Genomic DNA, 14,284 nt, shown 5'->3' on the forward strand with positions numbered 1-14,284 from the left:
ACATAATAGTTATAGAGGTTCAGTAAATGCACTATAGGCTTTAATGAGGAAAGCTAAAAGAGCTTCTATTGGATCTCTTTAGAGAGTTGCAGAAGACACTCATTAAAGTATTTCTATAGCAGTTCCTCATTGCATTTCTATAAGAATGCGGTGGCCAATTAGTTATCGAAACTCGTTACATAATAGTTATAGAGGTTCAGTAAATCCACTATAGGCTCTATCGACAAAAGCTGAAAGAGTTTCTATTGAATCTCCTTAGAGAGTTACAAAAGAAACTCATTACAGTATTTCTATACCAGTACTTCTTTGTGATCCTATAAGAATGCGGTGGCCAATTAGTTATTGGAACTCTTTTAACATACTACATACAAAGTTAAAAGCAACACGATAGATTCTATTGAGAAAACTAGAAAGAAATTCTAAAGCAACACGATACAAATTTTTGTAAGGGCAGTTAGCGCCAAAATACATGCGCTTTCGAAAGCATGCAAGCAAAGAAACCTTTCCAGTGCGCGTAACTGGTCGAAACAGCCAAATTTTGTCGATCCATATGGCCAAAGGTAACCATGTTTTGGAAATTCTAAAAACTTATATGGCTATTACTAACTACCGGCTACAAATCTAAAATTACGACTAAGCGCCTAACTGCAATTGTTAAAAGTTAATTATTAAAATCTAGTTAACCAGCTGAATAGTTAAAACGATTCACCGGAAACAATTCACACGGGTAATACTGTGCCGTAAAAGCCATATTTTAAAGCCAAAACGCATATTTTTGAAACGTCTTCCAGGTAACACCTGGTATTCAGAGTCGCTCAGCTAATGCTAAGGAAAGCTTGAAGAAACAAATGCGCGCGCTGCAAATATTCTGCACTTGCAAGGTTTAGGTTGTCATCTGTTCTATCCAAACATATTGTTGTGCGCTTATTTTTATTCCTCGAGATGGGAAAGCGAACCAGCTGCAGGTTTTTTTTTTTATGTGTCAAATCTTGCCGCTTCACTCCTCTGTCAGTAGGTATGCTATACCGTTTTACATCGCCCACGAGCGAATCCTCTTTAATTCGCTCGCCTTGCATGCTTTGCATCATGTCTACTTGTGAATGACAACGTATCCGGTAACACTGGCATGCGTACATAAGTAAATAAAGTCCTCACTTGGTCTACATTTATGTTGAAAATGTTGAGCTAAAGTTATGAATAACAAGAGAGATAGCACTACTTGTTAATTACGTACTTCAGAAATATTATGTCCAGCAGAAGGCACCTGCTGTATTTCTGCATTATTCGGACCTTTGCATGTTATCTCTTTAAGCTTCGCTAAATTATCTGCAGTGCCTTGCATATCCTTTGGAATAATAATACATTTGCTCCGACGTCTCCCTGTACTGCTTTTTTCTGGCCAAATGTTGTAATTTTACCTAATAAAGTATGAGAGCACTACATAAACCACAATTAGCACCATGTAAGCAAGGGCCTTAAGCTGTTTGCATGCTATAAACATGAACGACCTGTCGTTGTGTACATTTTTTATGGTCGTTGTTTTATGAGGGTTTAACGCCCCAAACCGACTCAGGCTATGGGAGACGCCGTAGTGAAGGGCTTGGGAAATTTCGACCACCTGGGGTTCTTTAACATGCATCGACAACGCATAGTACACGGGGCTCTCGAATTTTACCTGCATCGAAATTCGACCGCCGAGGCCGGGATCGAACCCGCATCTTTCGGGCCAGCAGCCGAGCGCCATAACCACTCAGCCACCGCGGCGGCGTGTCACGTGTCGCATGTGCAATGTTGAATGCTAACTGTGATGGGTGGCAATTCTATGTAGTAGTAGTAGCGGTGATTTTATCCAAATAATAAAAAGAAAAGAAGGGAAAGATTTTTCCTGCTGCGAGCACCTGAGCTGGTGCAGCGCAAATAAAGTGATATCAGGCAGATTAGAGAAATGAAATAACTATAGCCATAAACTATAGGAGGGAGGGTGGCCAGGAACTATGTACAAGTATTATCTTTACAAATTCGCAGTTATATGTCAGAAAAAAAACGAAGAAATTTTGAGGACACTGAAGACTGCTTGTGAAATCATGGAATGCGAAAGAATTAATGTTTAATCGTGGCCCTCGTGGATAGCTCCAAACGAAGACGCGTCCTTTGTTTGTTCTTGTTCCCAGATCATTACCCGCCGTGGTGGCTCAGTGGTTAGGGCGCTCGACTACTGAGCCGGAGTTCCCGGGTTCGAACCCGACCGCGGCGGCTGCGTTTTTATGGAGGAAAAACGCTAAGGCGCCCGTGTGCTGTGCGATGTCAGCACACGTTAAAGATCCCCAGGTGGTCGAAATTATTCCGGAGCCCTCCACTACGGCACCTCTTTCTTCCTTTCTTCTTTCACTCCCCCCTTTATCCCTTCCCTTACGGCGCGGTTCAGGTGTCCGCCGATATGCGAGACAGATACTGCGCCATTTCCTTTCCCCAAAACACCAAAGCGTGCTTGTGGCCTCGAGCGCGTTTGGTTCGCAACCTAGTGGTTGTGTCGAATTCTGCCTAAGCCTCTTATCTTCTTTAATCGAACGATGACAGTTAAACTTTCCTCTGCCCTCCTACCGATGTGAACGGCGGTTAGCAGAACGAAGAGTACTTCAGGTCTTCGTCCGGCGACACGTTGCCGGTTGGGGCAGCAGTTCCAACTTCTCAAAGCAAAACTTATTTATTAAAGACGGCACTGACATAAAAAGGCAGGTGAGTAAAAGGCAGTTTAAAAAAAGGCTGTTTAAAAAAGGCTGTTAAAAACGGCCGAGCTTGAGACTCGGCGCGCTCGTCCCCAATCTTTGTTTCCCACGGGTTTTAAACCCTTCGATACTTGGGCGGAGCTTTACCAAACCAGCTCTCGCCCAATCTGAACCAATAGCCATGCAATGTACAAGTGGGCGGAGCCCAGTGGACCCCGCTCCTCCTGGAACGTGCAGGGCGCGTGACTCCGCGTACGCAACTCGCTGCATGCACATTCCATCGATTGCCACGCATCGGATTGACAGCTAAGGAACGTCTTCCGCGGGACATGATCGCTCCTGGTAACAGGTGCGGGGGGGGGGGGGGGGCATTGTCCCCGTGGGCTGTCGTGAGCCCAGTGGAATGCGCAGCTCGCTGCATGCGCATTCGGTGCACCGGTTGCCACGCGTCGGGACAGAAAGGATTAGTGCCGCCTTTCACCCTAAGCGCGGGCGACACGCCTCGACGTACATTCCTCGATTCCCCCTCGGGCCTGACCGCTCCTGGTAACAGGTGCGGGGGGGGGGGGGGGTCCCATCGTCCCTGTTGGCTTCCACTTAACACCTCCCCACCAAGAATGTTGGGGGGACACTTGCTGTACACCCAACATACCGAAGCCCACAATAGCGCCAAGAATGCGGCCTTCTACAACATACAAAACGCGCGAAAGCAAAAGGGTCCGGGCCCCCACTGGCCGCTGTACCAGCACAAAAAAATACACTTCTACATCCTACTAACAATTGGAAGAAGAAAAAAACATGCTAGGGAGGATACCTTCAGGCATGCAGACGCAAGCACAACTCTTAGTTACACATTTCAGTTAAGGACGACAAGCAGAAATCAGACCCTTTGATAAAATCATAAGAAAAATCATACGTGCAACAACATTCCCATGAATGCGGGTTAAAGAAAACATACTACAGTTTTCATGAAGTTGTATGTACATCACAACACAATCCCGACGAGGGCAAGACACATAATAACCCGGTGCTCTTCGTCAGACGGATTAAACATGACCACAACGGGAACAGTTCACACAAGACAAAATCGGTACACTGGCATGAGCCTGTCCAATCATTTTCAGAGTCTCTTAGTTGTGAACTCTTTGCGTTCCCCCCTCACTCACTGCCCCATCGTGTGCTCGAGCCACAAGGAATTTTTACGCCTATCGCAACCTGGCTGTGGCAGAGTGGGTTAAGGCTGTGGTCATTATGCATTTGTCGCTATCCACCAGGATCGAGCCCGTTGCCCGGTGGCATCAAAGTGAACAATACGTTCTGCAGCGTGCAGCATTCTCGCATTCGTCCTGCTCTCCGGTTGTGTCTCTCGTCTTCCTCGAAGGAGACGCCGACCGTCTGCGCATATGGGGTGCAAGCCTCCGCGAAAGGCTTTAACTGCTCGTGTCTAGAGAGCCTCTTAGAACGTGGCATGGTCAGCTCAATGAATTCGTCATCAGAGACCTCTATGTTTGCGATTCGCCTGTCGCCCAGACCCGCAAGGAGATCGCAGCATAGGTCGCGCTTCGCTTCTATCAGCGGTAGTGTAACTTCGCTCCTTCCAGGACATAGGGTGAATCCCCCGTCGTCACTGCTCTGATTCCCCTCATCTAGAGCCAAGCTTATTGCGGCTTTGAACGAGTCTGAGTTTTCCGGCTCCGAACAACCTCGCCTACCCATCTGTGGTGCTGGCTTCTTCGACGCCGCTGTGAGTGCGGCGCATGCTGGTTGAACGCACATGCCGCTTTCACATTTCTCTGCCTGGCATGCTGGCGCTTCAGTGAACAACAACAGGTCATTCGGGGCAATCGGGCCGACCGAGCAGTTCATGTCGTTGCGCTCATCAGTGCCATTAGCACCGCCAATAACTTGCTCGGCTGCCTCGCAACACTCGACCTGCAGGGTCTGATCACTGTTCGAATTTTGAACAGACATGTCCGTGGAACTCGCCTCCACCTTGGGAATAAAGGACTGCTGGTCTGCGTCAACATTCTTGGTCGACTCGACAACTCGCGGCTCCTCAGCGCTAACGACAGCTGCATCGTTTGCAAGAACCTGGGATTCCTGCTGTCTGTTTTCAATAGGAGCCGACTGAATTCCTCCGCAGTGATCCTCGTTATTTCCCACCTCGATCAGCGTTTCAACAGCGTCATTCGCGCTAATCGAGTATGGCTTTGCCCGTGCCGTCTTCGGCAGTACACGCGCCGCTCTCCGTGAGCGTTCCTCCTCCTCAATTCTCTTCCTCTCCTGCCGGAGCTTCTCTTCGGCTACCGCCAACTGGCGCTTGAGTTCTCGAATAATAGCGTCGCCCCGCTCCTTTTCTCTGGCTAGCTCAGCCTCTGACATTTCTGCGCGCTGAGCGCCATACTCATAATCATACCCATAGCCACAGCCACTTCGCCAACTAAATGTCGCCATTGTGCCTTGCGTAATTCTAACCTTACGGCTCAAGCACTCTCGAGGCAAGTAAAGTGAGAACGGGGAAACTCACTCCATTGTCGGGTGTCGGTCATGGCGCTTGCTTCGTGGCAGCAGCAGGTCACGTCCTGAGGCGCAGAAGTGTGGCCGGAATCTGTAGCTTGAAGCAGGCCCTTCACGTCCTCCCGGCCTTCAAAGTCGCCAGCCGCGGGTGCCGCAGAAGTCGCCAGCCGCAGGCGCTCCGTCGGTCCGCTTCCTCGCTGTCAGCGCTGACGTGGAGCCTTGACTCCGAGGCCTCGCGCAAGGGTATCGCCTTACTTGGACCTTGGTCCCCGGGGCTTCTCACCAAGATGTTGCCCCGTCAATCTTCAGGAAGGTACTGCCTCCAACCGCTCTGCAGGAAGCCGCTCAGACGATCCTGGTCACGGCACCAGTTAAACTTTCCTCTGCCCTCCTACCGATGTGAACGGCGGTTAGCAGTACGAAGAGTACTTCAGGTCTTCGTCCGGCGACACGTTGCCGGTTGGGGCAGCAGTTCCAACTTCTGAAAGCAAAACTTATTTATTAAAGACGGCACTGACATAAAAAGGCAGGTGAGTAAAAGGCAGTTTAAAAAAAGGCTGTTTAAAAAAGGCTGTTTAAAAAAGGCTGTTTAAAAAAGGCTGTTAAAAACGGCCGAGCTTGAGACTCGGCGCGCTCGTCCCCAATCGTTGTTTCCCACGGGTTTTAAACCCTTCGATACTTGGGCGGAGCTTTACCAAACCAGCTCTCGCCCAATCTGAACCAATAGCCATGCAATGTACAAGTGGGCGGAGCCCAGTGGACCCCGCTCCTCCTGGAACGTGCAGGGCGCGTGACTCCGCGTACGCAACTCGCTGCATGCACATTCCATCGATTGCCACGCATCGGATTGACAGCTAAGGAATGTCTTCCGCGGGACATGATCGCTCCTGGTAACAGGTGCGGGGGGGGGCATTTTCCCCGTGGGCTGTCGCGAGCCCAGTGGAATGCGCAGCTCGCTGCATGCGCATTCGATGCACCGGTTGCCACGCGTCGGGACAGAAAGGATTAGTGCCGCCTTTCACCCTAAGCGCGGGCGACACGCCTCGACGTACATTCCTCGATTCCCCCTCGGGCCTGACCGCTCCTGGTAACAGGTGCGGAGGGGGGGGGGGGTCCCATCGGCCCTGTGGGCTTCCACTTAACAGATGACCCCACACTGAATTTCCGTGACAATCCTTCCACACAAACCAAATCCACAGTGATTGCACACGCATGTAAGCTCTACGCTTGTCATGCTGTAGAAATTAAAAAAAAGTTACCAACAAGCTCTACAGACCGCCCTGAATTGTGTAATCAGGACATGCAAACAAACACAAAACGTAACATGGACCGAGGTGCTTAAAGAAATGGCTTGGGAAGGTTGTTACTTACCGTTTTGGCAATGACTCTCTCGACCAGGCGGTACATCAAAACTTCAGCAGAAGAAAGTCAATGGACGCAGGGAACTGGCTAACCAGATGCAGCTGATGACAGACAGTAGCGAGACAGCCAGGTCCTGAGGAGCTTAAGGGATGCGGGAGACGAGGGCAAGGTGTATGGGGGGCGATGGCGGTTACATGTAACTGGCTAAGGGACAATCTTCCTTCATTGGCACCGCCGAAGATGCAAGGGATCTAAATCTAGCTCAGAACGATCTCCCATGGCTCCGGACCCTGATTTTAAAGACCTAGAAACCCGGCCCACCTCTTGCATCGCCCAATCAACAGCAAACTAACCCATCATTGGTTTACAAACTTCATGGCACGCCCTCCAATTTCGGCAAGGTTCAAACCCTCTCCCTGAAATACACAGCACATCTAAATTGCTATAAGAAAATGTAATTCCGGGAATGAACCCTCGAAATGCTTGGGCTAACAGGTTTACGTGCCACGCTCCATTCTTCCACAGTATTACTCTAACTCTCTCCCTTAAAAAGTAAAAAGAGAAACATATATGAAAATACATCAAAACATTCCCATGCGGCTCCCAGCTTTACGTCAATTACCGATATTCAACCGATCGCTACCGCTGCGAGTAGTAGACTACTCGTCTTCGGGACGACTGTTGACAGGCGTCCCCGCAAAATCTGGAAAGAGGCGCCAGCCTGTCGTTGCTGCCTCTGAACACGCTTCAGCGTTTCGTTAAGCAGGCCCGCTTCTCGGGACTCGTTGGTATGCCCCATCCTCTGACTTCGACGCCGTCGCGGCTTAGACGCGGCGTCTGCTTGCCGCGTCGGCGCTGACCATGCGCTATGCCACGCTATCACTGCGGTGGTTTCCTTAGACGGGCGAAGGGGGGCGGGCGGTTTCGGGAAAACGTCCTGGCTCCTTTCCTCTGGCTCGGTCTTTGCCTTCGCCGGTCTACGCCCGCTTGCCTCGCCATGCACGCTTCCTGCTGACGGGGATTAACAGGGAAATCGCCGCATCTCGGCGCCGGGCTGTCGACAAACCCTCGAATGGTTCGAACCTCGGCTTTTTAAGCCCTCGTGTTGAAGACATCCGGGTCAGTGGCTGCAAACCATGGATGTATGAAGCGGGAAGTGTCCCCAGGCAGCGATTAACATTCTTCCCTGTCTGTTGGATGTGCCACGACTCAAGTAGAAGCCTCCTGTACGGGTTAGCTTCGGTTTCCAGTACATTAGTGCCGTCAACGTCCATTCGGTGGTCGCATGCCTCGCAGTGTTCGGCCGCAGCGCTGCGGTCACGGTTCATTTGTCGGACGTCCGCTTTGTGTTGCCTCATTATTTCGGCGAAGTTCTTCGTTTCCCCTATGTACGATTCCGGGAAGACCGAGCAGGACATTTGGTATACAACCTCTTGGGCCCTTTCTTTTGGGTGACGGCCGTTTGGGGGGGGGGGGGGAAGAAGGCGTCCGATGGTGGTAGTCGTAAAGCCACTCAATAGACTGTGCGTTGTTAGCACCCTTCTTTACCGAGAATGCGTGCCAGCGTCTCGCTCACGCCTTTCACGTATGGAATGCAAAACGTTTCCACTTCTGGCGTGTGTTTCTTCCATGCACATGCACATGTGTTCGCCCCGGCTAAACCATTCTTATTTTCTGAGAATTGAAAATTGTCCACCCACCCCTTCCACCAATGCAGACACCTTTGCTGCGCCTTCGAAGCTGATTTCCCGGACTTGGCCGAATCACCTTTGACTAGGGAACAGTAGCCCCGTTAGTGCGTGCCTTTCAGTGTCACTTTGTACAGCGCCCAGAAAAAAGCCTAACTAAGCCTGTCCTAGCACAGAAATCCTTCAGTGGTTTTGAAAGCCGCAGTCGTGATAACGTTTGCCGTAAACGAGAGGGTTTTTTTTTTAGTTTTAAATGTCTTTCATTGTGCCGCAGCCAAATTTGCGTTGGTTTTTGTCTTTTGCTAACCGATAGTATGTCTGTGTATTTTCAAACAACTATATTGACGGGATCATAGCATGCAGCGTGCCCTTGCCATCCGCACTTTCGTACGCGCTGTTTTTGTGAAGATGTTTAGGATCACCAAATAATTCTACACATGCTGGAAATATATCTTCCAGTCCTACAGCATCGCCATCGTGGAGAGACATGCTGCAGCGATGACTACACCACACACATGCAGCACCAACTTCCTTTTATTACAAGAGTGCCGTGTAGACATTAGGCTTTTCCATAAAAATCATGGGAGTCGTGGACGATTAACAGAAAATCAACAGCTCACCAGATACAAATCAACATAAAGACAAACTTTCGGTTAAAGTTATGCACACATGAGAAGACCCGTAACCGCCACAGCTAAGTACACTTAGCCTGTGAATATGCAGCATTAAAAGACAAAAAGAAATAGTTACGAACAATAAACGACTCAAACAAAGCATGCTCCTAGCAAACGCCCGGGAAGATGCCCGGTGCGCCAAAGAAAAGCGCGGTGATAAAGTAGAAGCTTCAAGGCACTGCCGTGCCATAAAACTAAGAGAAACGCGCAATAACAAATACCAAGCCCAAATAATGCATAAAATAGAACCGAAGCGGAAAACGTAAGAACCAAAAAACGTTACTGGTTACATGTCTTTCTGGTCGGTGCTTACGGTTTAGTAAACGCGTACATTCCTACTAAATCTGAAAGAAGCGAAAAACGCTTTCTTTTATTGGTTTCCTTCCCAGTACCCACCTGTGATCAAAACGGTTACTATGAACTATTTCAATATTTTAAATGGCTTGCTTGCTGATGCTAACTGGAGATGTAATTCTTAAGACCCCAAGGGCCTACCACCCGCTCCGAGTCTTCACTTTTACAGATGAAATCATTTCAACTGCAACAGGTAATTTTAGTCGGCTCTTGATCAAATAAAATTCACGTCTTGATAACATAGTTTTCCTTGACTCTCTGAGTCGAAACATTCCTGCAAGAAACTCAAATATACTGAAAGCTCTAATAATTTGTTTTTCCCTTTTTCCGCTGAACACATTCAGGTTGTCAGGGCTCAGATGCAACCACGTCCTAATGAGCTACGCTCAGTAATAGGTAAATTATAGAACTTTAAAATAAGAAAAATGTCACCGCTACGTCAGCAGTTCATTTCGATAGCATCATACGTGACGACAACTCAACCGCGAATGGTTAAGCTCGAAAAGAAACTAACTTCGCTTGCTTCGTTTTCAGCCTCGTCAAAACTAGATTTACAACAAGCCTCGTTACACCTAGCCTCGTTACAACTAGTAATACAGCATATATATCTATCGTTCATAAGGATCAGGGAATTAAGGTACGTTGTTAGGAGAGCGTGAGGGGCGATGGCCGCTCAAACCATCCGCTTCTTCCTTTTCACCACCGCTAGCAGCATGCTCTATCAATGCAGCTCTAATCATTCATGTTATAGATACGTTCTCACCTCAAGTCGTAGCCATGCCCGGCACGCGAATTTTTACAAATGCTTTCGTTGAGCTGTCCTTCGGACTGTCTACAATTATTCCATCGGCAGCTATAAGTGCGCAAGCACTAATCCGGAGGTTGAGAGCCTAGAAAAATCATCTCTTGCCTATGTATGTCCACTCCGTCCCGAGCATAGAAAAAAAGAGGCAGAAAAGGCAATCACAAATATCCACGAATGGGAGTCGAACCCGCGGAGACGCGAACAAAGGCCACTGCGCGAGACTACTTGGATATCGATCGGCGCATTTTATTTCCATTATGGTGCTTACTGCCCGAGGTTATGTATGCATATAAAGGGGCTATGTACATATTATTTACTATGCACTCAGCTGGTGGCTGCACAGCACTAGCTTGACAAAAGGCAACACAACTAAAAGCCGGCAAAGATAGACACCGCCTCAAAGAGGAATCCAGTCCGGTGGAAAGTCGCTTCTCTCATAAAAGTCCTAAGTTGTACCCTGTGATGGTACACAAATGAGACTATCGCCGCCCGCGAACACGCCTCGTAATAAACTGCCCCGCACTCTGTACGTTGCAGAGCGTCGTCTTCGTCAACTTCCATCTGCTCCGTACCGCGGCACTGCCCGCTCATCGTTGTCTTCTACATGCATCACAAATCTGTGCTTTCGCAATGATTGGGATGTAAACAATCACTGTAGATTTTTCTTGTCAGCGTAGCGTGGACATCGCCAGGCGTTTCGAATTATCGCTTAGCATAAAATAATTTCCAAACGTTTGCTATCTTTTGCTGACTTTTGAAACGATCTTCATGTCAACATTAAGTTTGGCGGCTTTCTTCATTTCCCGAGTACTTTTTCGATGAATTTCGTTAATCCAACGCTATGTACAATGCTGAGCCAGGTTTATTTTATCGTTTTCTCTATCGAGCGCAACCGCTTCTTTGCCTGTGTTCTGTATTCACATTTTTACAGCTAACCAACCTACAAGATTTCACACACTGCCTCAGACAGAAACAGTAATTTAACTTCGTCTAAACCTAAGCTAATTAAATAGCACTTCGTGCTTGCGAGGCATGCGTCACCGCTTTTTACTTAACCTGGCCAAATGGCGCTTGCTTTAGACTTTTTAAGGGAATCGCTTTGGGATCGGTGGAGCGGCTGGCAATATGCACGGCAGACACCGCTAATGTGGTGGTCTGTCCTGGAAATCCCACTTAGACTTGACGCTGTACAAAATGTATCGCCTCGATCGACCTCACATGTCATGCTATGTGTACGGTCGCATGCGACGTGCCACCACACGGGTGATGTGCCGTGTCTGCACGCAGTCACGCCTGATTGGACTGGGCGACACTCTTTCAATGCTAGGATTCCCATTGAAATAGCTCTAGCTATGCAACAAGTACCTTTTCAAATAAATTTTACCTTTAAATCTGACGTTTTGGAAGTAGTTTCATCGCTCTGTGGCTATAACAACAGACAGCACATGGCGCAGCAGTCAATGGATAGATAAGAGGCCAGAGGGAGTGAATACCGGAGGTGATACGGGTGATAGATAGTTGGGAGGCGAGGGAGAAAGAAATAGGGCATATTGGTTGCGAGGCTTGTTTTTTCACTTTTGTCAGAGGCGCGGGGTGGTCATTTATAGTTTGGGGTCGTGAGGGAGCCTCGAAGGAATGGTTGTGCACGCGCTGTAACAGCAAGTTTTTCTTCTTTGTTAGAGGCATGTTTTTGGGTTTTGTCGTGCTGTTCAGGTAGCAGCAGTTGACGTCACTCCGCCAGTAAGAAAATATTGCACCACCTTTCGGGGCTTTTTTAAGATTCAGTACATAATAGCAGCTCAGCATTTCATGAGCTTTGTCATGTAGGCATTATTTGAACGTGAGGGGTTAAATTTTAAACGGAACAGAGTAATTTTATCCAACGAGTTGTTTTCACAGCATTGCCATACAAAGTAAAGTTTATTGCTGCCATTATTCAAATCACCCTGGGGCCGCCTCGGTGGCTCAGTGGTTATGGTGCTCGGCAGCTGGCCCGAAAAACGCGGCTTCGATCCCGTCCATGTTGGGCGCACTTCGATAGAGGAGAAATTCTAGAGGCCCTTGTGCTGTGCAATGCCAGTGCACGTGAAAGAATACCAGATGCTCGAAAATATCCGGAGCTCTCCACTACGACGTCCCTCATAACCTGAGTCGCTTTGGGACGTTAAACCTCGTAAAACCAAACGAGTGAATCCCCCCACAATAACGACCAAAATAAAGTTATGGTCTGATACATATTTCCTTGTTCTGTTGTGCGAAAAACTTTTTTTTACTGTCGATATTTTGTTCACTGAAGAGGGCTAGGTCGGGCTGGTTGGTGAATGTTGACGCAAACGACTGGACACCATCAACGGTACGGAAGAGAATGCAGACACCATCGCATGTGTATGTGTTTTTCTTTTCTGTCCCGTCTGTTAGCGCATTTCAGTCGTTACCAGCAACATGTATTTTTTCTTTGCCTATATTCATAATAATTCGAAACTATTCAGTTCGCAGGCAAAAATGTGATACTCGCACACCCTATAAGGTTCTCGCTCTGAAAGAACAAAAGTCACTGGCTTTTTTCCTCCTCTCTTAGTCTGTCCAACAGCCATTTCTCAGGCGCCAATACACGCCGCGAAGGCGGGCCAAGACCATGTGGATTGAGTACTGAGGAGAACAGAACGGCGTCAGAGGCATGTAGTAGTAGTGGTGGCTTTATTGAAATAATGACGAAAAGTAAGGAAAATATTTTTGCTAGCCCCGGCATATGCCATCGATACTGAAGCACCTGAGCTGGGGCAGCGGATAGCAGGATAGCAGGCAGAATGGGGAAATGAAATGAAAGAGGTAGAAAAAACTGTGTTATACTCTGGTGCTTCTCTGTGCGGACGGAAAGAATTTCGAGGCGTGAAGAAAAGAGGTTGAGGGGCGCTGAACGGACAACATAAACCGCGAAGAGAAGTTCTGGGAACCTGGAAGATTTGCAAGCCATGAAGAAAAGTCCCCCGAGAGCGCCGCTGTACTCCGACTGCCGTTAACCGGACCCTGCTTCCAACACGTGCTCGAGCGCCCGTGAGCTGGCACCGATGTATTTGGACGGCGTCTCTAGCAGTGGGCATACGTAGACCGGTTCTGTCGTATGTTAAGAGCGCCGACTTTGGGCGCGTGCACCCAAAAACGGCCCTTGGAGCACACTTGCATAGGGACGAGGTTCCGCGTTCGACGGCGCGGCGTAGACGGAGACCCAGATGACAGCGGCATCATCAATTACCCAGCCATGCTCTTTGTGTGACGACCAGAACGAAGGGACCCGCCGCCGTCGCCGCGGGGAAACGGGCTTATCCTCCCCAATTGGCGTGGCGGTTCCAGGGGCGTCTCTCCCGAGCACATTCCAGGACAAGGGAACTGTCAGCGGGCCAGAGCGCGCCTTACCTTGAGGAGCGAGTGTCAGTTGATGGCTGGAGAATGGAGGCCGGTGACCCGCGGGAACTGTCAGCGGGCCAGAGCGCGCCTTACCACAGCCGACGCTATGCGCTACCTCGAAGACAACATTCTTTCCCTCGGACTCAACACGTGAGGGGGGCGAGACAATAAGTGCGGTGGTATGTTTGTGCGCCCAAGTGAAAGCCCTAGCCCCCCCCCTCCTTCCCCTCCGGCGTGGGCGTCCTCGCCCTAGGGAGTGTGGAGAAGAGGATATAAAAATCGAGAAGCGGTACGGAAGAAGGACGCTCAGGACGACATCGTTCACCAAGAGGGCCTTCAGCGCCGAAACCCGACGGCGTGCAGCTACCACCAGCAACCGCTCGAGCCCAACTCCGGAGCCACTCCATCGCCCCCATGAAGTCGTCGGCACGTAAGCTCGGACGCCCCAGCCTCTGAATCTTAATCATGTATAATTATTGAATATATCTGTTTGTTTAAACTGAGCCATACGGTGTCTCTTTGCCTCTCCGTCCCGTGTGGACCTGCGCTTTATGGGGGTCATCACACTGGTGTCAGAAGTGGGGTCTCAAAAGCAAATGTCCTCTGAATGCTGCGACATTCATGACTTCAAAATTGTAATCAAAAGAGAATCACGGGACTGATTGTGGGACTTTTACCCCCATTTGAGAGGCTTGAGGCACCGGAGGGCTTGAAAAAAAAAAATGTCTTTATCTGAGGGAGCTCCCACTCCAC

General features: G+C 49.1%; 1 pseudogene; it reads left to right on the top strand.

The window, feature by feature from the left end:
* The window catches only part of LOC144112378 (luciferin 4-monooxygenase-like), a 198,816-nt pseudogene that overhangs the window by 88,481 nt on the left and 96,051 nt on the right, over positions 1-14,284 (top strand).

The sequence above is a fragment of the Amblyomma americanum genome, unplaced genomic scaffold, assembly GCF_052857255.1.
Source record: "Amblyomma americanum isolate KBUSLIRL-KWMA unplaced genomic scaffold, ASM5285725v1 scaffold_75, whole genome shotgun sequence".
Classification (NCBI taxonomy): Eukaryota; Metazoa; Arthropoda; class Arachnida; order Ixodida; family Ixodidae; genus Amblyomma; species Amblyomma americanum.